Consider the following 26,948-nt stretch of genomic DNA (forward strand, 5'->3'; position numbering starts at 1 on the left):
TGATGTCACTGTCATGTGATCAGTGCAGGGGGCGGAGCTCAGTGGTGGAGAGAAGGACCTGGGATGATGTCACTGTCATGTGATCAGGAGGGGCGGAGCTCAGCAGTAGAGAGAAGTAGTAGGAAAGGACCTGTGATGATGTCACCATCATGTGTTCAGTGGAGGAGGTGGAGCTTTCTACGGAGATTCATTTATTTTCCTCCCTTATATAGCACTGACATATTCTGCAGCGCTGTACAGACATTATCATTGCTATATGTCTCTAATGGAGCTCACAATCTAGATTACATATCATCTTGATGTGTCAGAGGAAACCGGAGAACAGGGGAGATCATCAGCCCTATTTCACATTAAGGACCAGGCCATTTTTTGCAAATCTGACCAGTGTCACTTTATGTGCTGATAACTTTAAAACACTTTGACTTATCCAGGCCATTCTGAGATAGTTTTTTTTGTCACATATTATACTTGGAAAATGGAGTAAAAAAAAAATCATTTTTATTTATAAACAAATACCAAATTTTCATAAAATTTGGAAAAATTTGCAAATTTCCAAGTTTCAATTTCTCTATTTCTATAATACATAGTAATACCTACAAAAATAGTTATTACTTTACATTCCCCATGTCTACTTCATGTTTGGATCATTTTGGGAATGACATTTTAGTTTTTGGGGACGTTACAAGGCTTAGAAGTTTAGAAGCAAATCTTTGTGAGGCTTACATAATAGAAACCACCTAAAAATGACCCCATTCTAGAAACTACACCTCTCAAGGTATTCAAAACTGATTTTACAAACGTCGTTAACCCTTTAGGTGTTCCACAAAAATTTATGGAAAATAGAGATACAATTTCAAAATTTCACTTTTTTGGCAGATATTCCATTTTAATATTTTTTTTCCAGTTACAAAGCAAGGGTTAACAGCCAAACCAAACTTAATATTTATGGCCCTGATTCTGTAGTTTACAGAAACACCCCATATGTGGTCGTAAACCGCTGTACGGGCACACGGCAGGGCGCAGAAGGAAAGGAATGCCATACGGTTTTTGGAAGGCAGGTTTTGCTGGACTGTTTTTTTTGACACCATGTCCCATTTGAAGCCCCCCTGATGCACCCCTAGAGTAGAAACTCCATAAAAGTGACCCCATTCTAGAAACTACACCCCTCAAGGTATTCGAAACTGATTTTACAAATGTCGTTAACCCTTTAGGTGTTCCCTAAAAATTAATGGAAAATAGAGATACAATTTCAAAATTTCACTTTTTTGGCAGATTTTTAATTTTAATATTTTTTTTCCAGTTACAAAGCAAGGGTTAACAGCCAAACCAAACTCAATATTTATGGCCCTGATTCTGTAGTTTACAGAAACACCCCATATGTGGTCGTAAACTGCTGTACGGGCACACGGCAGGGCGCAGAAGGAAAGGATAGCCATACGGTTTTTGGAAGGCAGATTTTGCTGGACTGTTTTTTTTTACACCATGTCCCATTTGAAGCCCCCCTGATGCACCCCTAGAGTAGAAACTCCAAAAAAGTGACCCCATTTTAGAAACTATGGGATAGGGTGGCAGTATTGTTGGTACTAGTTTAGGGTAAATATGATTTTTGCTTGCTTTATATTACACTTTTTGTGAGGCAAGATAACAAGAAATAGTACCAGTAGTTTTGGTACTATTTTTATTTTTTGTTATTTACAACATTCATCTGACAGGTTAGATCATGTGATATTTTTATAGACCAGGTTGTCACGGATGCGGCGATACCTAATATGTATACTATTTTTATTTATGTAAGTTTTACACAATGATTTCTTTTTTGAAGCAAAAAAAATCATGTTTTAGTGTCTCCATAGTCTGAGAGCCATAGTTTTTTCAGTTTTTGGGCGATTATCTTAGGTAGGGTCTCATTTTTTGCGGGATGAGATGACGGTTTGATTGGCACTATTTTGGGGTGCATATGACTTTTTGATCGCTTGCTATTACGCTTTTTGTGATGTAAGGTGACAAAAAATGGTTTATTTAGCACAGTTTCTATTTTTTATTTTTTACATCTGTTGTGGGTAAACTGTTTGAAGGTTTTCTGAGAGATGCTATGTTAGAGCATCTCAACGGAAATAAGCAAATAACGCCATATCAGCATGGCTTCGTGAGGGATCGGTCATGTCAAACTAATTTAATCAGTTTCTATGAGGAGGTAAGTTCTAGACTTGACAGCGGCGAATCAATGGATGTCGTATATCTGGACTTCTCCAAAGTATCTGACACTGTACCACATAAAAGGTTAGTATATGAAATGAGAATGCTCGGACTGGGAGAAAATGTCTGTATGTGGGTAAGTAACTGGCTGAGTGATAGAAAACAGAGGGTGGTTATTAACGGTACACACTCAGATTGGGTCACTGCCACTAGTGGGGTACCTCAGGGGTCAGTATTGGGCCCTATTCTCTTCAATATATTTATTAATGATCTTGTAGAAGGCTTGCATAGTAAAGTATCAATTTTCGCAGATGACACTAAACTGTGTAAAGTAATTTACACTGAAGAGGACAGTATACTGTATATATACTACAGAGGACAGTATACTGTATATATACTACAGAGGACAGTATACTGTATATATACTACAGAGGACAGTATACTGTATATACACTACAGAGGACAGTATACTGTATATATACTACAGAGAACAGTATACTACTACAGAGGGATCTGGATAGATTGGAGGCTTGGGCAGATAAGTGGCAGATGAGGTTTAACACTGATAAATGTAAGGTTATGCACATGGGAAGGAAAAATGCAAGTCACCCGTACATACTAAATGGTAAAACACTCGGTAACACTGACATGGAAAAGGATCTAGGAATTTTAATAAACAGCAAAAACCAGTGTCAGGCAGCTGCTGCCAAGGCCAATAAGATAATGGGTTGCATCAAAAGGGGCATAGATGCCGGTGATAAGAACATAGTCCTACTACTTTACAAATCGCTAGTCAGACCACACATGGAGTACTGTGTACAGTTCTGGGCTCCTGTAAACAAGGCAGACATAGCAGAGCTGGAGAGGGTTCAGAGGAGGGCAACTAAAGTAATAACTGGAATGGGGCAACTACAGTACCCTGAAAGATTATCAAAATTAGGGTTATTCACTTTAGAAAAAAGACGACTGAGGGGAGATCTAATTACTATGTATAAATATATCAGGGGTCAGTACAGAGATCACTCCCATCCTCTATTTATCCCCAGGACTGTGACTGTGACGAGGAGACATCCTCTGCGTTTGGAGAAAAGAAGGTTTGTACACAAACATAGAAAAGGATTCTTTACGGTAAGAGCAGTGAGACTATGGACTCTTTACTGTAAGAGCAGTGAGACTATGGACTCTTTACGGTAAGAGCAGTGAGACTATGGACTCTATACTGTAAGAGCAGTGAGACTATGGAGCTCTCTGCCTGAGGAGGTGGTGATGGTGAGTACAATAAAGGAATTCAAGAGGGGCCTGGATGTGTTTCTGGAGCGTAATAATATTACAGGCTATAGCTACTAGAGAGGGGTCGTTGATCCAGGGAGTTATTCTGATTGGAGTCGGGAAGAAATTTTTTATTCCCCTAAAGTGGAGAAAATTGGCTTCTACCTCACAGGGTTTTTTGCCTTCCTCTGGATCAACTTGCAGGATAACAGGCCGAACTGGATGGACAAATGTCTTTTTTCGGCCTTATGTACTATGTTACTATGTTACGGTGTAAAAAATAAAAGCTTTTTTAAAACAAAAAAAAATGATGTTTTAGTGTCTACATATTCTGAGCCATATTTTATTTATTTTTTTGGGGCGATTGTCTCAGGTAGGGGCTCATTTTTTGTGGGATGAGGTGACGGTTAGATTGATACTATTTTTGTAATGTAAGGTGACAAAAAAATGGTTTATTTAGCACAGTTTTTATTGTTTACGGTGTTCATCTGAGGGGTTAGGTCATGTGATATGTTTATAGAGCTGGTCAATAAGGATGCGGCGATACCTAATATGTCTACTTTTTTTTTCCCCCCTATTTTTTACCAATTTTTTTTAACTTTATTTGTGGAAAATGAAGTTTTTGTTTATTTTTACTTGAAACTTTTAATTTTTGTGGGGGAAAACTTTATTTTTTCACTTAATTTTTTGTCCCACTTTGGGACTTCAACTTTTGGGGGTCTGATCCTTTACAACGCATTCCAATACTTCTGTATTGGAATGCATTGGCTGTTTGAGTAATACTGTGTGTATTACTCATACAGCTTCCGGCCTGTAAAATCCAGGGGGCTGGATCTCACAGGCTCGTCACCGGAAGGCAGCGCAGATGCCTAAGGAAGGCATCTTGCTGCCTTCCATGCCATCGGGTCCCCCCCTACAGCCCCACAGGGACCCAATGGCACCGCCGCAACCTGTAAAAGCCGCAAACCGCAGGTATGAATTGACCTGCAGTTTGCGGTGATCGCCGATACGGGCAGGGGGGGTGGATCACGGGAACCCCCACGCATTGACCCAAGGTGCCTGCTCAATGATTTGTGTCTTTAAGTACCAGGACAACATGCCGTACCGGTATGTCATGTGTCCGCAAGAGGTTAAACACTGATCGTTTCCATGGTTATGACCACCCTGCAATCCATCAGTGGTGGTCAGGCTTGCACACTATAGGAAAAAGCGCTGGCCTATCTGGTGGCTGGGACCGTGGGAGCTCACATAGGCTACAGATTTTTCATATAGTGTGCAAGTACGGCCACCGCTGATGGATTGCAGGGTGGTCTGTAACCATGGAAACGAGCAGTGTTTAATGTGATAAATCCAGCCAGAAAAGGAAGCAATATGGACAATCAGAATACATTAGTAAGTGGCTTGTAACAATTTCCTCTACATAATAAATTACATTTGCTGAAGTGAGACAACCCCTTTAAATAGCCCAAATTCTACTACAACTTTTACCAGTCCTGAGAGACACCTGCTTATATTAAAAGCAGGTCCTCCGGTGCTTCAAATAATTTGATCTCTACGATTACAGTGATATAAATTTATTTATATTTTTATGGGAGTTGTTTTTACAGTGTTCCCTATGAGATAAAACTGACCTGTTCTCTTCATTCTCCGGTCAGTACGATTACAGTGATACCACATTTATATAGTTTTATGGGTTTTGTTTTTACAGTGTTCCTTATGACATAAAACTGACCTGTTCTCTTCATTCTCCGGGTCAGTACGATTACAGTGATGCCACATTTATATAGTTTTATGGGTTTTGTTTTTACATTGTTTCCTATGAGATAAAACTGACCTATTCTCTTCATTCTCCGGGTCAGTACGATTACAGTGATACCACATTTATATAGTTTTATGGGTTTTGTTTTACAGCGTTCCCTATGAGATAAAACTGACCTGTTCTCTTCATTCTCTGGGTCAGTACGATTACAGTGATACCACATTTATATAGCTTTATGGGTTTTGTTTTACAGTGTTCCCTATGAGATAAAACTGACCTGTTCTCTTCATTCTCCGTGTCAGTACGATTACAGTGATACCACATTTATATAGTTTTATGGGTTTTGTTTTTACAGTGTTCCCTATGAGATAAAACTGACCTGTTCTCTTCATTCTCCGGTCAGTACGATTACAGTGATACCACATTTATATAGTTTTATGGGTTTTGTTTTTACAGTGTTCCCTATAAGATAAAACTGACCTGTTCTCTTCATTCTCTGGATCAGTACGATTACAGCGATACCACATTTATATAGTTTTATGGGTTTTGTTTTTATGATGTTCTCTATGAGATAAAACTGACCTGTTCCCTTCATTCTCCAGGTCAGTACGATTACAGCGATACCACATTTATATCATTTTATGGGTTTTGTTTTACAGCGTTCCCTATGAGATAAAACTGACCTGTTCTCTTCATTCTCAGGGTCAGTACGATTACAGTGATACCACATTTATATAGTTTTATGGGTTTTGTTTTTACAGTGTTCCCTATGAGATAAAACTGACCTGTTCTTTTCATTCTCCGGTCAGTACGATTACAGTGATACCACATTTATATAGTTTTATGGGTTTTGTTTTTACAGTGTTCCCTATAAGATAAAACTGACCTGTTCTCTTCATTCTCCGGTCAGTACGATTACAGCGATACCCCATTTATATAGTTTTATGGGTTTTGTTTTTATGATGTTCTCTATGAGATAAAACTGACCTGTTCCCTTCATTCTCCAGGTCAGTACGATTACAGCGATACCACATTTATATCGTTTTATGGGTTTTGTTTTACAGCGTTCCCTATGAGATAAAACTGACCTGTTCTCTTCATTCTCTGGGTCAGTACGATTACAGTGATACCACATTTATATAGCTTTATGGGTTTTGTTTTACAGTGTTCCCTATGAGATAAAACTGACCTGTTCTCTTCATTCTCCGGGTCAGTACGATTACAGTGATACCACATTTATATAGTTTTATGGGTTTTGTTTTTACAGTGTTCCTTATGACATAAAACTGACCTGTTCTCTTCATTCTCCGGGTCAGTACGATTACAGTGATGCCACATTTATATAGTTTTATGGGTTTTGTTTTTACATTGTTTCCTATGAGATAAAACTGACCTATTCTCTTCATTCTCCGGGTCAGTACGATTACAGTGATACCACATTTATATAGTTTTATGGGTTTTGTTTTACAGCGTTCCCTATGAGATAAAACTGACCTGTTCTCTTCATTCTCTGGGTCAGTACGATTACAGTGATACCACATTTATATAGCTTTATGGGTTTTGTTTTACAGTGTTCCCTATGAGATAAAACTGACCTGTTCTCTTCATTCTCCGTGTCAGTACGATTACAGTGATACCACATTTATATAGTTTTATGGGTTTTGTTTTTACAGTGTTCCCTATGAGATAAAACTGACCTGTTCTCTTCATTCTCCGGTCAGTACGATTACAGTGATACCACATTTATATAGTTTTATGGGTTTTGTTTTTACAGTGTTCCCTATAAGATAAAACTGACCTGTTCTCTTCATTCTCTGGATCAGTACGATTACAGCGATACCACATTTATATAGTTTTATGGGTTTTGTTTTTATGATGTTCTCTATGAGATAAAACTGACCTGTTCCCTTCATTCTCCAGGTCAGTACGATTACAGCGATACCACATTTATATCATTTTATGGGTTTTGTTTTACAGCGTTCCCTATGAGATAAAACTGACCTGTTCTCTTCATTCTCTGGGTCAGTACGATTACAGTGATACCACATTTATATAGCTTTATGGGTTTTGTTTTACAGTGTTCCCTATGAGATAAAACTGACCTGTTCTCTTCATTCTCCGTGTCAGTACGATTACAGTGATACCACATTTATATAGTTTTATGGGTTTTGTTTTTACAGTGTTCCCTATGAGATAAAACTGACCTGTTCTTTTCATTCTCCGGTCAGTACGATTACAGTGATACCACATTTATATAGTTTTATGGGTTTTGTTTTTACAGTGTTCCCTATAAGATAAAACTGACCTGTTCTCTTCATTCTCCGGTCAGTACGATTACAGCGATACCCCATTTATATAGTTTTATGGGTTTTGTTTTTATGATGTTCTCTATGAGATAAAACTGACCTGTTCCCTTCATTCTCCAGGTCAGTACGATTACAGCGATGCCACATTTATATCGTTTTATGGGTTTTGTTTTACAGCGTTCCCTATGAGATAAAACTGACCTGTTCTCTTCATTCTCTGGGTCAGTACGATTACAGTGATACCACATTTATATAGCTTTATGGGTTTTGTTTTACAGTGTTCCCTATGAGATAAAACTGACCTGTTCTCTTCATTCTCCGGGTCAGTACGATTACAGTGATACCACATTTATATAGTTTTATGGGTTTTGTTTTTACAGTGTTCCCTATAAGATAAAACTGACCTGTTCTCTTCATTCTCTGGGCCAGTACGATTACAGTGATACCACATTTATATAGTTTTATGGGTTTTGTTTTTATATTGTTCCCTATGAGATAAATCTGACCTGTTCTCTTTATTCTCCAAGTCAGTACGATTACAGTGATACCACAATAATATGGGTTTTGTTATTACAGTGTTCCTTATGAGATAAAACTGACCTGTTCCCTTCATTCTCCAGGTCAGTACGATTACAGCGATACCACATTTATATCGTTTTATGGGTTTTGTTTTACAGCATTCCCTATGAGATAAAACTGACCTGTTCTCTTCATTCTCTGGGTCAGTACGATTACAGTGATACCACATTTATATAGTTTTATGGGTTTTGTTTTACAGTGTTCCCTATGAGATAAAACTGACCTATTCTCTTCATTCTCCGGGTCAGTACGATTACAGTGATACCACATTTATATAGTTTTATGGGTTTTGTTTTTACAGTGTTCCCTATAAGATAAAACTGACCTGTTCTCTTCATTCTCTGGGTCAGTACGATTACAGTGATACCACATTTATATAGTTTTATGGGTTTTGTTTTTATGATGTTCTCTATGAGATAAAACTGACCTGTTCCCTTCATTCTCCAGGTCAGTACGATTACAGTGATTCCACATTTATGTAGTTTTATGGGTTTTGTTTTACAGCGTTCCCTATGAAATAAAACTGACATGTTCTCTTCATTCTCCGGGTCAGTACGATTTCAGTGATACCACATTTATATAGTTTTATGGGTTTTGTTTTTACAGTGTTCCCTATGAGATAAAACTGTCCTGTTCTCTTCATTCTCCAGGTCAGTACGATTACAGTGATACCACATTTATATAGTTTTATAGGTTTTGTTTTTACAGCGTTCCCTATGAGATAAAACTGACCTGTTCTCTTCATTCTCCGGGTCAGTACGATTACAGTGATACCACATTTATATAGTTTTATGGGTTTTGTTTTACAGTGTTCCCTATGAGATAAAACTGACCTGTTCTCTTCATTCTCCGGGTCAGTACGATTACAGTGATACCACATTTATATAGTTTTATGGGTTTTGTTTTTACAGTGTTCCCTATGACATAAAACTGACCTGTTCTCCTCATTCTCCAGGTCAGTACGATTACAGTGATACCACATTTATATAGTTTTATGGGTTTTGTTTTTATGATGTTCTCTATGAGATAAAACTGACCTGTTCCCTTCATTCTCCAGGTCAGTACGATTACAGTGATTCCACATTTATGTAGTTTTATGGGTTTTGTTTTACAGCGTTCCCTATGAAATAAAACTGACCTGTTCTCTTCATTCTCCGGGTCAGTACGATTACAGTGATACCACATTTATATAATTTTATGGGTTTTGTTTTTACAGTGTTCCCTATGACATAAAACTGACCTGTTCTCCTCATTCTCCAGGTCAGTACGATTACAGTGATACCACATTTATATAGTTTTATGGGTTTTGTTTTTACAGTGTTCCCTATGAGATAAAACTGACCTGTTCTCTTTATTCTCCAGGTCAGTACGATTACAGTGATACCACATTTATATAGTTTTTCTTGTGTTTTAATACTGAATAAAAAAATATAAAAACTTTGTAAAGATTTTTTTTAATTTTTTTATTGCCATATTCTGACCCCTATAAAATTTTTATATTTATATCAATGGAGCTGTGTGAGGACTCACTGGGTGATCTGTACACATTTTGGGGTATGTAGGTCTTTTTGATCACCTTTTATAAATTTTTTAGGGGGAGGTCTAATGGCAAAAAATGGTGAATTGGACATTTTGAATTTTCATCAGATTGCCAGATAGAGAAGTGTGGTTGGTCACTGCACAGAACAAGTCTTGCTCCAGAGTCCAGTGGTGTCGTGCTTTACACCACTTCATCTGACGGTTGGCTTTGTGCTGGGTGATGTCGTGAAGCTCCTGCACAGCAGTGTTTGTGCTGATGTAGACATTGGTGGTCCAGTGTTATTATGGTGTATACTAGTCATTGGGGGTCGAGTGTTATTATGGTGTATCATAGTCATTGGTGGTCCAGTGTTATTATGTTATACCATAGTCATTGGTGGTCCAGAGTTATTATGGTGTATCATAGTCATTGGTGGTCCAGTGTTATTATGGTGTACCATAGTCATTGGTGGTCCAGAGTTATTATGGTGTATCATAGTCATTGGTGGTCCAGTGTTATTATGTTATACCATAGTCATTGGTGGTCCAGAGTTATTATGGTTATCATAGTCATTGGTGGTCCAGTTTTATTATGGTATACCATAGTCATTGATGGTCCAGTTTTATTATGGTATTGTGGTGTCGTGCTTTACACCACTCCATCTAACGGTTGGCTTTGTGCTGGGTGATGTCGTGAAGCTCCTGCACAGCAGTGTTTGTGCTGATGTAGACATTGGTGGTCCAGTGTTATTATGGTGTACCATAGTCATTGGTGGTCCAGAGTTATTATGTTATACCCTATCGGGGCGGCTATTCCGTAATTAGGCAGGGCTGCTACAATAGGGCTAGGACTAGGGCTACTGCCCCTAGCAGGTTTATCTATTAACCAGATTACAAACATCGCACTAGTTAACATCTTACCTGCCCCGAGATTATTATTTTCTTTTCCTTTTCATCATTTACTATTTACTATATATGAAGGGTGTATTGATCTTATTATACGTTAATATTAAAAGTTATATTTTAGAATGATGATACTACTGTGAATTCTTGTGTTTATGATCACGTTCTACTATAGAATTCCCTGAACAGGATTATGTTCAATCTGTGAAAAAAAATATGTTATACCATAGTCATTGGTGGTCGAGTGTTATTATGGTGTACCATAGTCATTGGTGGTCGAGTGTTATTATGGTGTACCATAGTCATTGGTGGTCGAGTGTTATTATGGTGTACCATAGTCATTGGTGGTCGAGTGTTATTATGGTGTACCATAGTCATTGGTGGTCCAGTGTTATTATGTTATACCATAGTCATTGGTGGTCCAGTGTTATTATGTTATACCATAGTCATTGGTGGTCCAGAGTTATTATGGTGTACCATAGTCATTGGTGGTCCAGTGTTATTATGGTATACCATAGTCATTGGTGGTCCAGTGTTATTATGGTGTATCATAGTCATTGGTGGTCGAGTGTTATTATGGGGTACCATAGTCATTGGTGGTCCAGAGTTATTATGGTATACCATAGTCATTGGTGGTCCAGTGTTATTATGGTGTATCATAGTCATTGGTGGTCCAGCGTTATTATGTTATACCATAGTCATTGGTGATCGAGTGTTATTATGGTGTACCATAGTCATTGATGGTCCAGTTTTATTATGGTGTACCCTAGTCATTGGTGGTCCAGTGTTATTATGGTGTACCATAGTCATTGGTGGTCGAGTGTTATTATGGTATGCCATAGTCCTTGGTGGTCCAGCATTATCATGGTGTACCATAGTCATTGGTGGTCCAGTGTTGTTATGGTGTACCATAGTCATTGGTGGTCCAGTGTTGTTATGGTATACCATAGTCATTGGTGGTCCAGTGTTATTATGGTATACCATGGTCATTGGTGGTCCAGTGTTATTATGGTGTACCATAGTCATTGGTGGTCCAGTGTTATTATGGTTATCATAGATTCAAAGTAAATTTGTTAAAGAACTTCTTTGTATTGCTGTTCCATACAGCATTAAAATGTATGGGCTCTGTGTAGCAAAACTTTGGTGAATGACTTTCAATCTGCGTATTTAAAAACATTTTAAAATAGGAATCCGAAGTCGGGTTTAGTCTTGAGGTACCAGCTAGTACCAAACCCAACTTTCGATTCCGAATTTGAAATGTTTTTACAAATGTAGAAATTATTACAGAGTTAATTCACTGAAGTCTCGTGTGACGTCGGGTGAAACGAATTTCACCTCCGTGGAGCCAATACAATTTAATGTTGTACGGAGACAGGTCTCTGTACAGCACTAAAATGAAGTATTTGAACTAATCGACTTCGCATCTATGATCCAAACCTCGATTCGCCCAAGCCCAGTTACTAACTGTAAAAAGGCATTTTTGGTTGGATTATGATTCTAGTGCACGATTAGGAGCGACGCAGGCCCCGGCAATGTATATATATCAATGTATAGAAGAACTATTGGCGTTACATGTTCTGTCTGATTTACAAAGGGAGCAACTGTCCGCTAGAGCGTGTGATCCAGGTGTACAGGTTGTGCGACCGAAAATTGCAAATCCCCACAGATGCTCAATTTCTGACGGGAGGGGATCATGCTCTGCTTCAGTATGTCACAGGACATGATGGCATTCATGGTTCCCTCAATGAACTGTAGCTCCCCACAGCCGGCAGCACTCATGTAGCCCCGAAACCATGACACTCCCACCACCATGCTTAACTGTAGGCAAGACACACTTGTCTTTGTGCTCCTCACCTGGTTACCGCCACACACACCTAACACCATCTGAACCAAATAAGTTTCTCTTCTTGGTCTCATCAGACCACAGGACGTGGTTCCAGTAATCTATGTCCTTAGTCTGCTTCTCTTCAGCAAGAAGAGGCTCTCAGCTGGCAGCACTCACACAACTTCTGAGCACGTGCACTCCCCTTCTTTGGTCAACCATGGCGAGGTCAGTTCTGAGTCTTGTTAAACCGTTGTATGGGCTTGGCCACCGTGCTGCAGCTCAGTTTCAGGGTGTTGGCGATCTTTTTTTTTTGTAAACTATATTTCTATTTATTTTTTTGTCATATAAAAGTATACAATTATACAAGGCAATTTTTTCATGCAATGTAACATTAAACATCACATAACCCTCTAAATCCCTCCCTCCACCCACCTCATCTTAGATGTAGTGGAATTACAATGAGAAACAAATGCAAGAGGTGTAAAGACGTCTAAGACGTGTAAGCTCCTGGATTCTATCTATCAATCTAAATAAAATACTGTAATTGAATCATTTATTTTCCTGTTTTGTGTGTATCTTGTACCATGAGTCTGATGGCCCCAACTCAGTATAAAGAAATGGGCGGATAGTCGCCAATATTTCTGATCCAGTGAAGAAGGCTGCCATAAATACTCTCCATTTTCTACAGAAGGAGGTTGTTAATGCCGACCTGCGATACTCTGTCTCAGCGTTCTAACGTCAGGCATTTCGCCGTCTGTTGGATAATCTCCTTAAGCGGCGGAGTATCTGGTTTGAGCCAGTAAGTTAGGAGATAGCTCTTAGCTACCAGGATAGCTACATGGAATGCTGCTGCAATTTTAGTTTTACCTCTCTCTGTATGAAACAGAGGAATCTCTGGATCCATTGGGAGTTTTATGTGACATTTTGTTTCCATCAGGGATAGGAAGGACTGCCAGAAGGTTTGCACGCTCGGGCAGGACCAAAGCCCATGAGTAAGGTCTTTGTTAGGTATCTGGCATTTGGGACAGTGTGATATTCTGCCCTCAGCTATCTTATTAGGATCACGTGGAGCATGGAAACCATATATAGCCCAACGTCTTATTTTAAAATAGGTCTTCCTCCAAACCTCACTGCTCACATCCTTCCAATAGTTGGTCTGGGAGATTTAGGTCTGGGAAATCTTTAAGCCATGCCTTGAACAAGGAAGGATCTCCTTTCCTGGAGCTTAACGCCCTCAGAGAGCCATGTATAGTCACCAAGCCTTCCCTGGGCTGAGGTTGTAGGATAGGGGTAGATATAGGGATAATCTATTCCCGTACCCCAGGTCATTATCCAGTCTCTGGATGCAATCTATCAGTCACATACCCTGTATGTATTTTTTTGTTTTTTGTATAGTAGGTCCAACTGGGATCTCTTTTAAGGTATATCATTAAAATTGTGATTTTAGGGGTTCTTTCTATGCTGGAACTTTGATATACTGTATACTCTCTATACCCCGTGATATCTATGTTAATTGATTTTGCTGGAACTTACTATACCCTTATTGTTATGGCTAATTTTCTTTCTGGTACACTCTTTACTGAAGCTCTTATCATTGAGGCGAAGGATATCTTTTCAGATAGGGATGTCCCAGGCCTAGTCACATCCTCATCTTGTAAACAGGTGTTTCATGATTTATATATCAAATATAAAGATAACATCAAATCCTGGTGGGAAATTAAATCGATCGAGAGCTACTTGGAGCACAAAATAGTTCCAAAGGGCATTCGCCATCAGGTCAAACCGGCTGACCGCATTGTATCAGCAGATCTGACCGTTAAATGGGAGGAAGAACTGACCCGGAGCTCTCTTAACCTAATGAATATCCTCTTGGAGGAAGAAAAATTACCGTTTGAATGTACCTCTATCAAGCTTCAAGAGCAAATAGATATAGCCCTTAAACTCAGAGAGGACCCTGACTTCAGTAGACGCGAGTCATCTCTGCAAACCTTGGCAAACCTTGGCAAAATCTACTGAAGGAGAGGAAACACAGGCAGTTTATCCGTGACCTCACTGAGTTTAGGGAAAATAGGGCATATAAACAGCCTATTGCTAATAATCCTCCTGTAGTCTCTGAGATCTCATCTTCTGACATCGAATCGTCAGATACTGAGCCCCAATATCGCACCTACAGCAGAAGAAACTCTTTCTGTGCGAAGAGACGTGGCAGAAGATGGCCACGTGGAGGGGGCGGGAGACGCGGGGCATCACGAAGGTCCCACTACCCTGTCGTGCCTTCGTCCCCATCCCCATCTGGTTCCTCCAATATGCCATCTTTTTCTCAGTCTGTACCCTCTTTTTTAGAGAAGACACAGGCTCCCTATCAATTAAGGGAACGGGGACGGGTAGACAAAATGTAGCAGATGGTCTACAGATTATTAATCTTACCTCCCGTGAATTGAGTACAGTTGAGACTGATGTTTTAAGAAAGGGTCTGTCATTCGTACCAACCACGGATTTCTGCCTTTTCAGCTGGACCAAAGATCTACAATTATTTGGTAGGCGTCTGAAATGGCAGAAGTTCTTCAAACAGTCCAATGAACAAATATGTGAGAGCTTGGAACTTGACGCTTCAGATTATGCTGATTTTCAGACACTGATGGACCTTGAAGAGGAAGGGAGACGAAACCCAGGTCAGGACCCATACACCAACCTCAAACAAAAGAGTAAAAGGATGCCCCCTCTGTTCAATTATGAATGCATAGACATTTTTCTTCAGATGGTAATCTCGGACCTGGAGAAATTTAAGCATATGCATCCTGATAAATATAATCTCTCACAGGTAGAGATGTCGGCATTGCAGTCACTGGAACGTGATAAATCATTAATTATAAAGCCCTCCGACAAGGGAGGAAACTTGGTGATTTTGGACCAGTCACTGTATATTCAGATGTGCATGGACCTACTCGAGGACAGGGGGGGATATGGTGTGTTATCAGCGAATCCCACCATTCAGTTTAAGATGGAATTAAAGAGTATCATAGAAACATAGAAACATAGAATGTGTCGGCAGATAAGAACCATTTCGCCCATCTAGTCTGCCCGTTATACTGAGTACTATGGATAGCCCCTGGCCCTATCTTATATGAAGGATGGCCTTATGCCTATCCCATGCATGCTTAAACCCCTTCACTGTATTTGCAGCTACCACTTCTGCAGGAAGGCTATTCCATGCATCCACTACTCTCTCAGTAAAGTAATACTTCCTTATATTACTTTTAAACCTTTGCCCCTCTAATTTAAAACTGTGTCCTCTTGTGGTAGTTTTTCTTCTTTTAAATATGCTCTCCTCCTTTACCGAGTTGATTCCCTTTATGTATTTAAAAGTTTCTATCATATCCCCTCTGTCTCTTCTTTCTTTCAAGCTATACATATTAAGGTCCTTTAACCTTTCCTGGTAAGTTTTATCCTGCAATCCATGTACTAGTTTAGTAGCTCTTCTCTGAACTCTCTCTAGAGTATCTATATACTTCTGGAGATATGGCCTCCAGTACTGCGCACAATACTCCAAGTGAGGTCTCACCAGTGTTCTGTACAGCGGCATAAGCACTTCACTCTTTCTACGTCTTATACCTCTCCCTATACATCCAAGCATTCTGCTGGCATTTCGTGCTGCTCTATTACATTGTCTTCCCACCTTCAAGTCTTCTGAAATAATTACTCCTAAATCCCTTTCCTCAGATACTGAGGTCAGGACTGTGTCAAATATTCTATATTCTGCCCTTGGGTTTTTACGCCCCAGGTGCATTATCTTGCACTTATCCACATTAAATTTCAGTTGCCAGAGTTCTGACCATTCTTCTAGTTTTCCTAAATCCTTTTCCATTTGGCGTTTCCCTCCAGGAACATCAACCCTGTTACCTATCTTTGTGTCATCAGCAAAAAGACAAACCTTACCATCGAGGCCTTTTGCAATATCACTTATGAAGATATTAAACAAAATCGGTCCCAGTACAGATCCCTGTGGAACCCCACTGGTAACATGACCTTGTTTTGAATGTTCTCCATTGACTACCACCCTCTGTTGTCTGTCACTCAGCCACTGCCTAATCCACTCAACAATATGGGAGTCCATGCTCAATGATGAGGGTATCCGTGATAAGGTTTTATCTCCCCAGCGGAGTATGACTTTCTTCTGCCTAACTTTCCCTGCATTGCCACTTTTTATGGACTCCCCAAAGTCCATAAAGGGACCAGCCCACTGAAGGGTAGACCAATTATTTCAGGGGTGGACTCCCTTACTCAAAATAGTGGCATATATGTTGATCGTGTTTTGAGTCAGTTCGTCATGTCCCTACCAGCATACACGAGGGACACGATGGACTTTCTCAACAAGATCGACACTATTAGTCTTGACCCCGGATGTCTCCTTGCAAGCATTGACGTGGAGTCCCTTTATAGTTCAATACCACATGACAAAGGGCTCTGTGCGGTGGAATACTTTCTGAAGACCAGGGGGATACACTGCAAGGCACACAATGGTTTTATTCTGAGACTTCTTGAGTTCATACTGACCCACAATTTTTTCCTATTTAATGGGCGTTTCTTCCACCAGCTCAGGGGGACGGCAATGGGGAGCCCCTGTGCCCCTACCTATGCCAACCTCTTCCTGGGCTGGTGGGAGGACACCTGTATCTTTCCAGACCAGACTATGTAGTGGACAGACAAAATCTTTGTCTGGACACGTTATATCGACGATATTTTTCTGGTCTGGAAAGGGGGGGTCAGATGAATTCAATAGGTTTGTCACCGAGCTTATTGATAATAAGATTGGTCCCTGATTCACATTTGAGATTAAACCGAAGATGATCGCCTTTCTAGACGTCCGCGTCACGATGACTGGTGACAAACTGACTGCTGACATACATAGAAAAGCGACCGCCACCAATTCCCTTTTACACTGGGATAGCCACCACCCTGTCCCCCTCAAACGAGGGATACCGAGGGGACAGTATCTCCGTGTATGACGGAATTGCTTGGATAACCAAGCCTTCTTTAAAGAAGCGAAGAAATTGCAAACGAGGTTTAGAGAGAGGGGATACCCTCAGAAACATCTTAATGAAGCCTTCAAAAATGCAGCAATTCAGGATCGAACCAGCCTATTGGTCCCGAAACGTAGAGACCAGCATAAGATCCAACCACCTCGTATTATTTCAACTTATGACTCAGCCAATCAGGATGTCATGAAGATACTTAATAGATACTGGCCCATATTGCGGATGGACCATGATCTATGTGACATCCTGACGGAGAAACCATGCGTCAGCTATAGGCGGGGCAAGAGCCTTAAGGACCGTCTTGTCCACAGCGACTATACTCCCCCTACTAGGGAGGGTACTTGGCTGGACCGTAAGCTGGTAGGAATGTTTAGATGCGGATCATGCAAGGCATGTAAATATATCTCAACCGCTAAAATAATAACATGCACGGTCACTGGACAAGCATTTAAAATCAGGGACTTCTGTAACTGCCGTAGTAAAGGCGCAATATATATTTGTCAGTGTCCTTGTCCAAAGGACTGCATAGGCAAGACAATCAGGGAGGTACGGAGAAGAGTGTGTGAGCACGTAAATGATGTCATCAAAAAGAACATCACTCCAGTAGCCCAGTAGGGGTGGGGACTGGGACAAGAAAATATCACAGAAGGAATGTACATGGATCCATCGGTTTAGATCCCAGGCCCCTTTGGGCATTAATGAAAGGTTGACGTTCACCTGTTTCTTATGAGTGTGACTATCCTTGTGATGTTCATATTTTTCTGAAAGCCAAGCTTTGTGTGATTTTCGTAGTGCACTTTAAAATTAGGCCACATGCGTGAAGCATGAAATAATATGAAATATCATTATGGACATTAGTGACCCGTTATCAGGCCATTGTCTTGAGATGACCATGGACCGTGGACACTCTTTTGAAAATTATATATAATCGGGATAACTGTGATTCAAACTTAGCTGTAATGTACAGGGTGGGCCATTTATATGGATATACCTTAATAAAATGGGAATGGTTGGTGATATTAACTTCCTGTTTGTGGCACATTAGTATATGTGAGGGGGAAACTTTTCAAGATGGGTGGTGACCATGGCGGCCATTTTGAAGTCGGCCATTTTGAATCCAACTTTTGTTTTTTCAATAGGAAGAGGGTCATGTGACACATCAAACTTATTGTGAATTTCACAAGAAAAACAATGGTGTGCTTGGTTTTAACGTAACTTTATTCTTTCATGCGTTATTTACAAGTTTCTGACCACTTATAAAATGTGTTCAATGTGCTGCCCATTGTGTTGGATTGTCAATGCAACCCTCTTCTCCCACTCTTCACACACTGATAGCAACACCGCAGGAGAAATGCTAGCACAGGCTTCCAGTATCCATAGTTTCAGGTGCTGCACATCTCGTATCTTCACAGCATAGACAATTGCCTTCAGATGACCCCAAAGATAAAAGTCTAAGGGGGTCAGATCGGGAGACCTTGGGGGCCATTCAACTGGCCCACAACGACCAATCCACTTTCCAGGAAACTGGATACTTTCACACTCGCGTTTTGTGCGGATCAGTCATGGACGGATCCGTTTGTATTATCTTTAACATAGCCAAGACGGATCCGTCTTGAACACCATTAAAAGTCAATGGAGGACGGATCTGTTTTCTATTGTGTCAGTAAAAAAAATTATCCGTCCCCATTGACTTACATTGTGTGCCAGGACGGATCCGTTTGGCTCAGTTTCATCAGATGGACACCAAAATGCTGCAAGCAGCGTTTTGGTGTCCGTCTCCAAAGCGGAATGTAGACAGAACTGATGCAAACTGATGCATTCTGAGCGGAATCTTTTCCATTCAGAATGCATTGGAATGCAAACTGATCCATTTTGGACCGCTTGTGAGAGCCCTGAACGAATCTCGCAAACAGAAAGCCAAAACGCGAGTGTGAAAGTAGACTAAGTCATTGATGAGCCCAGGTCCCGTTCAATAACAAGCTTGGTATGATGAGGAGCAAGTGGTGGACAGAGCTGCGCGGAGCTCTAGTAAGTGTGACCACTCATGGTGGTGCCAGAACCAGAAGTGTGTTGGCAATCTTATAGCCTCAGCCATCTGTAGTAGAGCAAAAGCTCTTTTTTTCAGATCCTCAGATAGTTCTTTGCCCCGAGGTGCCATATTTAAATTAAAGTGACCAGTATGAGAGAAAGATAACCCCAAATTTACCACACCTGCTCCCCATTCACACCTGAGATATAGTAACACTAACGAGTCACATGACACCGGGGAAGGAAAATGGCTAATTGGGTGCAATTTGGCCATTTTCACTTAGGGGTGTACTCACTTTTGTAAGATACTTGTATGCCAGTTCATTATCTTGTCTATTGCATTTCTAAATAATTTTCTTTTCATTTGATGGAGTTTTTTACTTACAGATAGAAGGAGCCCCAATGGGGTTGAAATTTTTACCTTCTCTGGCGAATTCAGTGATGGCATTTTGGGAGGAAAAGTGGATTTTTTTGATGGATAATCCTTTCAGACAGGCTGTTGTCTGGTATGGGCACTACATTGACGACTTCCTAATTATTTGGCGTTGAGATATGGCACCCATACCGGACTTCATAAAATATGTCAATAACAATGACATGAACTGGAGATTTACACAACATGATTTCCCCCCAGAAATCCACTTCCTGGATCTTACTTTAACAGGCAACATAATGCAGAGCCGTGTTTAGACTACCATATGTAGAAAGCCACAAGCAGGCAACAGTGTTCTGGAGGCCAGCGCAAATCATCCTCGACACACAATCACAGGATTAAGGGGCTTGCTCAAGGAACAAAAAATTCAGGAAGCTAATAACAGACTGCGTGACCGAGGGTACAAGTGGTGGATGCTGGACTGGGCATCTCATATTGTCCACCACAAATCCAGACAAGCAATGTTCCCCCCTCAGGATAATAAACCCACTCTCTCCACAGTTTTTAGTGTTCAATTTGCCAAGATTAGCAACGTCACATGGTGATGTCAGGTACTGCTGCAGTCTTATGGGCAGCAACTGCCTCTAATTAGACTAATGATACCACAACCCTCTAACCTCCCCCCCCCCCAAAAAAGTATGTTTTTTCAATAATGATGCCAACATAAAGTAAACACATGGAAAATTTTAAATATCAACTTTTTTGTGTAGTATCATCATCTAACTCAAAACCATACATTCTCAGATCTTGAAAATTGCAAATTTTGTAAACATTTTCATTAAATTTCATATTTGAGTATATAAAAACACAAAAAAGGAACCCAAATCTGCCACAAACATACAATATGTTACAAAAACAATGTGAAAATCGTTGGATATGTAGAAGTTATTACCACATAAAGTGACACACGTCCGATTTGAAAATGGGGCTTCATCCTTAAAGGGGTTGTCTCAACTCAGACATTAGGGGCATATCGCTAGGATATGCCCTCAATATCTGATAGGTGCGGGGGCCACCTCTGGGACTTGCACCTATCTTTAGAACGCAGCACACAAAGTGAAGGAGGGTGCACCTCACATGCGCAGCCGGCCTCCATTCATTTCTATGGAAGTACCAAAAATAGCCAAGCGGCGCGCTCGGCTATTTTCGACAGTCCCATTGAAATTAATGGGAAGTGCACCGTGCAAGCGTGGCCACCTCTCCATTCGCTTCTATGGGGCTAACGGAAATAACCGAACCAGCGCTCGGCTATTTTGGGCACTGTGCGGCCTCCATCACTTCACGGGTTCCATTCTAAAGATAGGTGCAGGTCCAAAGGTTCATGCGGACAATTCATCTTCACTGCTCTGACAGTAAATACGTCTCTTCTTCTCTTCCTCATATCCACAATACCTTTCCTCCATGGACCTAATCACTGTTGACCTCAGGGAATATAAATTGGGTGTTTGGCAGATCCAGGCTAATTCCACCCAAAAATAAACCTTATTATTGGTGGTTTGATATCTGTGAATAACCTGATGGGTTATATATCTGTTTTTGCATTCCCAACATTACAAGCAAGAATTTGGTTTCTCTGAAGAGTTTCAAATTTTGATATCCTTTTAAAACATTCTTCACATATAGAAGATCAGGATGGTTTCTTTCCGCTGTGACTTCTCAGATGTTTCCTAAGATTGGCATTACCAATAAAGGATTTCCCACATTGTGAACATGAATAAGGCTTCTCTCCTGTGTGATATCTCTGGTGTATAACAAGACTTGATCTATATGTAAAGGGTTTGCCACATTCAGAGCATGAAAATGGCTTCTCTCCTGTATGAGTTCTGCCATGTTTAACAAGTTGTGATTTCTCTGTAAAACATTTCCCACATTCTGAACATGAATATGGCTTCACTCCTGTGTGAATTCTCTGATGTTCTCTAAGTTTGGCTATACAAATAAAACATTTCCCACATTCTGAACATGGATACGGCTTCTCTCCTGTGTGACGTTTCTGATGTTTAGCAAGATCTGATTTATTTGTAAAACATTTCCCACATTCTGAGCATGGAAATGGCTTCTCTCCTGTGTGAATTCTCTCATGTATGATAAGACTTGAATTACTTGGAAAACATTTACCACAGTGTGAACAGGGAAATCTGTTTGGTCCTGTTTGAGCTTTTTTACGTGTACCAAGATGTGATTGTGGTGTACTTGTGGTAATAATTTGTGATTGGTCAGGAGAAGATTCTCCATTATTAGTTGTATTATGTGGTAGATCTGTAATGAGAAGTCCGGGATATACAAGCAAGGTAATGAGGTTCTCACTTGAGGAGCGTGGCAAGATAGCTCTGTTTTGTACTTGCGATGACATGATGGTTCGCGCAGAGTTCTTATTGCGATTTCCTGTTGAGATTAAAAATAGATTTGATGATTTTTTTTCTCAAACCACAAATTTATTATATTCCTATTAGGCTGGAAACAGACATGCAGTGTGAGCCAAATTCAGAAATGGATCCAGCAGGAATGAGGAGAGAAGTCCTTCCTTTAAATTTACTATTCCTTTGGAGTTAATAATTATAGGTCACTTAGCGTAACATCTGTTGTAGTCAAAATAATGGAAACTACTAAAACACAAGACAATTGTCCTCTTGAACCCAGAATAGCATGGCTTTACCAAGGGCAGATCATGAAGGTGGTGCCGTAGACATCACATATCTGGATCTCAGCGAAGCCTTTTATACTGATCTCCATAAAGAACTGATAGATACGTAACTTAATCTTGGCATAGTTCAGTGTATCGGCAATTGGTAAAGGATATATATCAAAGTGTTGTTAATGTTGAACTTTTGGAAGTGACCACAGAGGTCTGTATTGGGGCCTGCTGTATGTTTGGAAGTGTTTTGGTAGGTAGAGTATAAGGGTAGGTAGGATGTGCCTGTAGGTAGAGTATGACGGTAGGTAGGGTGTGCCTGTAGGTAGAGTATGACGGTAGGTAGGGTGTGCCTGTAGGTAGAGTATGATGGTAGATAGGGTGTGCCTGTATGTAGGATATGACGGTAGATGGGGTGTACCTGTTAGCCAGTGGCACAACAATAAGCAATAGAGCTGACATTCCTGGAGGTGTCTCTAATACTGAAAATAATTTACCTTTACCAGATAAATGGAAACTGCAGTTCAAAGTTTCTGAGTGTAAAATGATGAACTTTAGGAGAAGGAATCCTCTGAGTATCGTACTAACAGTCCAGTATTGGCCAGGATTCCAGAAGACCAGCATCTAGAACAGTTTGGATATTTTAAAGCAATGTCAGAAGTAGAACGCCAGTGCAGCCACTTTAAAGCTTTTTAAAGACCCTTAAAGCAGACAGTTCCGGAAGAGCATCATCGCGTTCACTAGAGGACAGCGAACATGTCATCTTATACTGCAGCCTAACGTTCCACTACGGAAACATTCTGAAGACAACAAGTCCTCTTCAGACTTGTGTGCAAGGTTGTCAGGGGATCATGTGTGTTGTCAGAGTGAGTTTTCAAATAACAGACATAAAGAAAGGGATGATTAGACGTTGGGTACATGGTAAGGAGATATATTATTGTCTAAACTTAATCCAAAGACCATCATGGTTTGGTAATCACTGTGATAAGTTTGGAAGAATCAGGATAAATCACACAATAATTAAATTACAAGATGAGAACTGCTTTTCCAGAATCCAAGCTCGTTAGATAAAAAAATAGGGGGAGGGAAAAAAGAGGACACACGGACCACCTCATAAAGTTCAGGATAAGTCTGGTGGTAGTGTGCCAATAGAGGACTCCCAGAGTAACCAAAACTTTTAACTTTTGCTTCTGTTTGCAGGGCAGAGTTCACCCAGTCCATCCTTAATAAATGGGAGTACGTGGGGCGCCATAGCCGTCGGGTGTCCACTGTTTTAAACAGCAAGCTAAATGTAAGCAATGGCTAAGGGCTAAATGTATGCAATGGACGATAACCATCGCACACATTTAACCACTCAGATGCCGTGGTCAAATGCAAACAGGGTTTTTGGGAGGTTAAAAACCTGGAGCATGTGCTCCTGGCCATGAACCGCAAGGATCGGGAGAGCCAGATGTTGTGTGCGACAGCCTTGGTCCTCCTGAATGATTTGAGGCTGCCGCTTATAGGTTCCTAGGGAGACCTTGTGACTCCAGTGCTCCAATCACTCCAACGATTGCTTGAACTATTAAAAAGTGTAAAAAATAAATAAAAAAAATTAAAAAGTTTAAAATCAAATTCAAATCACCCCCGTTCCCAGAATTAAAATAAAAATGCATAGCCAATTAAAAAAAATAAACATAGTGGGAATCGCTGCGTGCGAAAATGTCCGTGCTATGAAAATATTTATCCCATATGGCGAAAAGGGAAAAAGTCAAAATGGAAAATTCTGAATTTTTTGGTCGCTTTCCCTCCCACAATTTTTTTTTATAAAAAGTGATCAAAAAATCGTGGTACTAATGAAAAGTAAAAATCACCCTGCATAAAATGAGCCCTCACACAGCTCCGTACACATAAAAATAAAAAAGTTGTGGGAGTCAGAATATGCTGATGCAATGAAAAACTATTTTCCCCCAAGTTTTTTTATTTTTTTCAGTATTAAAACGCAAGAATAAGTGCACATACAGTATGTGGTATCGTTGTAATCATACTGATCTGCAGAATGAACGTAACAGGTCCGTTTTACAGCATAGGAAACTCTGTAAAAACAAAACCCTTAAAACTGTAGCGGAACCGTTTTTTCTTTAAATAATTCTACCATATTTGGAATATTTTTCCCGCTATCCACTATGGTGCTATTAGAAAGTACAACTGGTCCTGGAAAAAAAAAATGTGTTGTGAATGGCAAAAGATTACAATTACTTACCGGTAATTGGTTTTTCCTCTAGCCTCCACAGCGGCACATATTCACAGGAGGTTACCCCGCCTCCCCTAGGGACAGGAAACAACGTGGAGATCTTTAAATAGCCCCCTCCCCTCACCTGCTCCAGTAAATAACTGAGAAACTCTGAAATGGATGCAACATAATGTTACTAATCTATTTTTCAAATAACAAAAAAAAATTCCAGAATACAGCATTAAATTAATACATAAATGTCGAAAAAAAGTAGAAGAAGGTGAAGACCAGGTGGCTGCCCGGCATATTTTTTCCAGAGAGAAGTCCGCTGACTCTGCCCAGAAAGCTGCGACTGATCGAGTTCAATTAGCTTTTAGTCCCTTTGAAGGAATGACATCTTTGAAGTTGTAGCAAAAAAGGATTGCCGATCTGATCCATCTTCCGATGGTTGTCTTGCTTGTCGCCTGTCCTCTATTTGGCCCAGCAAACTGAATGAAGAGTCTGTCTGTCTTCCTGACAATTTCTGTTGCCTTAAGGTAAGCTAACACACATCTGCGAACATCCATATTATGAAAACGCCTCTCTTCCGGACAAACTGCTGGAGAACCAAATGATGGCAACGAAACGTCTTGAAGACAGTGAAATTATGAGACAACCTTGGGTAAAAAAGAGGGAGATTGTTTCAGTACTATCCTGTCATCTCTTACAGTTAGATAGGGAGGTCTACATGAAAACGCTTGTATTTCGCCCACTCTTCTAGCTGTAGTAATTGCAATGAGGAAAATTGTTTTAAAGGACAGCAATCTTAAAGGAATTTCAGATAACGGCTCAAATGGGGAATCGATTAAAACAGAAAATACTAAATTTAGGTCCCAAGGAGGGACTGTGGATCTGACTATAGGTTCATTCGTCCGTGCCCATTTTACAAATCTTTTAAGAAGATGTAAATCTGCCAACTTTGTATCTACAAAGCCATTTAGGGCTGAGATATGGTACTGACTTTTAAACCTTTGTTTAGGCCTGCTTGCAGGAAATCTAGAATGATAGATACATCTAGGGCCTTAGATGTTTTTAAACTATCTTTGGAAAATTTTAAAAAAGCTTCCCAGACTCTATGGTAAATCTTTGATGTGATTTTTCGACTACATAAAATAGTAGAAATTACCGCCTCCGAAAAGGCATTTTTTCATTAACAATTCCCGCTCAGGTTCCAAGCTGCCAGACGTAGTTGTGCCGACTTGGGGTGCAAGACTGGACCTTGATGAAGAAGGTCTCGGAGAGGCGGCAGGATTCAGTAATCCCCTGCTGACATGTTCAATAGTAGGGGAAACCAAGATCTTCTTGGCCAATATGGAGCGACTAGGATTAGTTTGGACTTTTCTTGTAACACTTTTGACAGAATTTGGGGTATTAGGGCAAACAGGGGAAATGTGTACAGGATCTCGTTCGGCCAAAGATGGGAGAGTGCATCCAAAGGGCGGTATTTGTAGGATAGGGAACAAAATTTCTCTGTTTGTTTGTTCTGCTGGGTCGCAAACAGTTCTAAGTGTGATATCGACCACTTCTTTGTTATCTGTAGAAAAACCTGTAGATTTAAACTCCATTCTCCTTCTTTCAAAGTATCTCTGCTTAGATAATCTGCGATCCTGTTGTCCTTTCCCTTTATATGGACTGCCGTAATTGACTGTATATTCCTTTCTGCTCATCGAAAGATTTTTCTTGATACTTTTACCAAGGATGCGCTTTTTGTACCTCCTTGTTTGTTCAGGTAGGTGACCGTAGTGATGTTGTCTGATAGGATTTTTATATCTCTTCCTTTTACTTCCAAATTAAGAGATTTTAGGGCTTCCCACACTGCTAACTCCATTAGATTTGAGGAGGATAGGCTTAGATTTTGACACCACGTCCCCTGTACTACAGACAGGTCTGAATGAGCCCCCCAACCGGATCTGCTGGCGTCTGTTATTGTTATAGGGACTATTTGTCGCCATGACACTCCGTCGCATAGGTTTCTTTTGTCTAGCCACCATATTAAAGAGTCTTTTACCTGCTGAGGGACTCTCACTTTCTTTTCTAACGAGAATATGCTTTTGTCCCAGTTTTTTAACATGAACGCTTGTAGGACCCGAGAGTGTGCTTGTGCCCATCTTACTGCAGGAATTGAAGATGACAAAAAGCCCACCACCTTCATCACTTCCCGAATAGCCACTTTTCTCCTGCTCCGAAATAGAGAAAATTCCTGGTTTATTTTT

The 26,948-nt window shown here is 40.3% G+C and overlaps 1 protein-coding gene across 17 annotated transcripts in view; it reads right to left on the reverse strand.

Moving 5' to 3' along the window:
• LOC120998305 (gastrula zinc finger protein XlCGF26.1-like) overlaps window positions 1-26,948 on the reverse strand; it is a 4,064,644-nt gene that overhangs the window by 2,847,091 nt on the left and 1,190,605 nt on the right. The gene's annotated exons all lie outside the window — the stretch shown is intronic.

This window comes from Bufo bufo, chromosome 4 (assembly GCF_905171765.1).
Source record: "Bufo bufo chromosome 4, aBufBuf1.1, whole genome shotgun sequence".
In the NCBI taxonomy this organism is placed as follows: domain Eukaryota; kingdom Metazoa; phylum Chordata; class Amphibia; order Anura; family Bufonidae; genus Bufo; species Bufo bufo.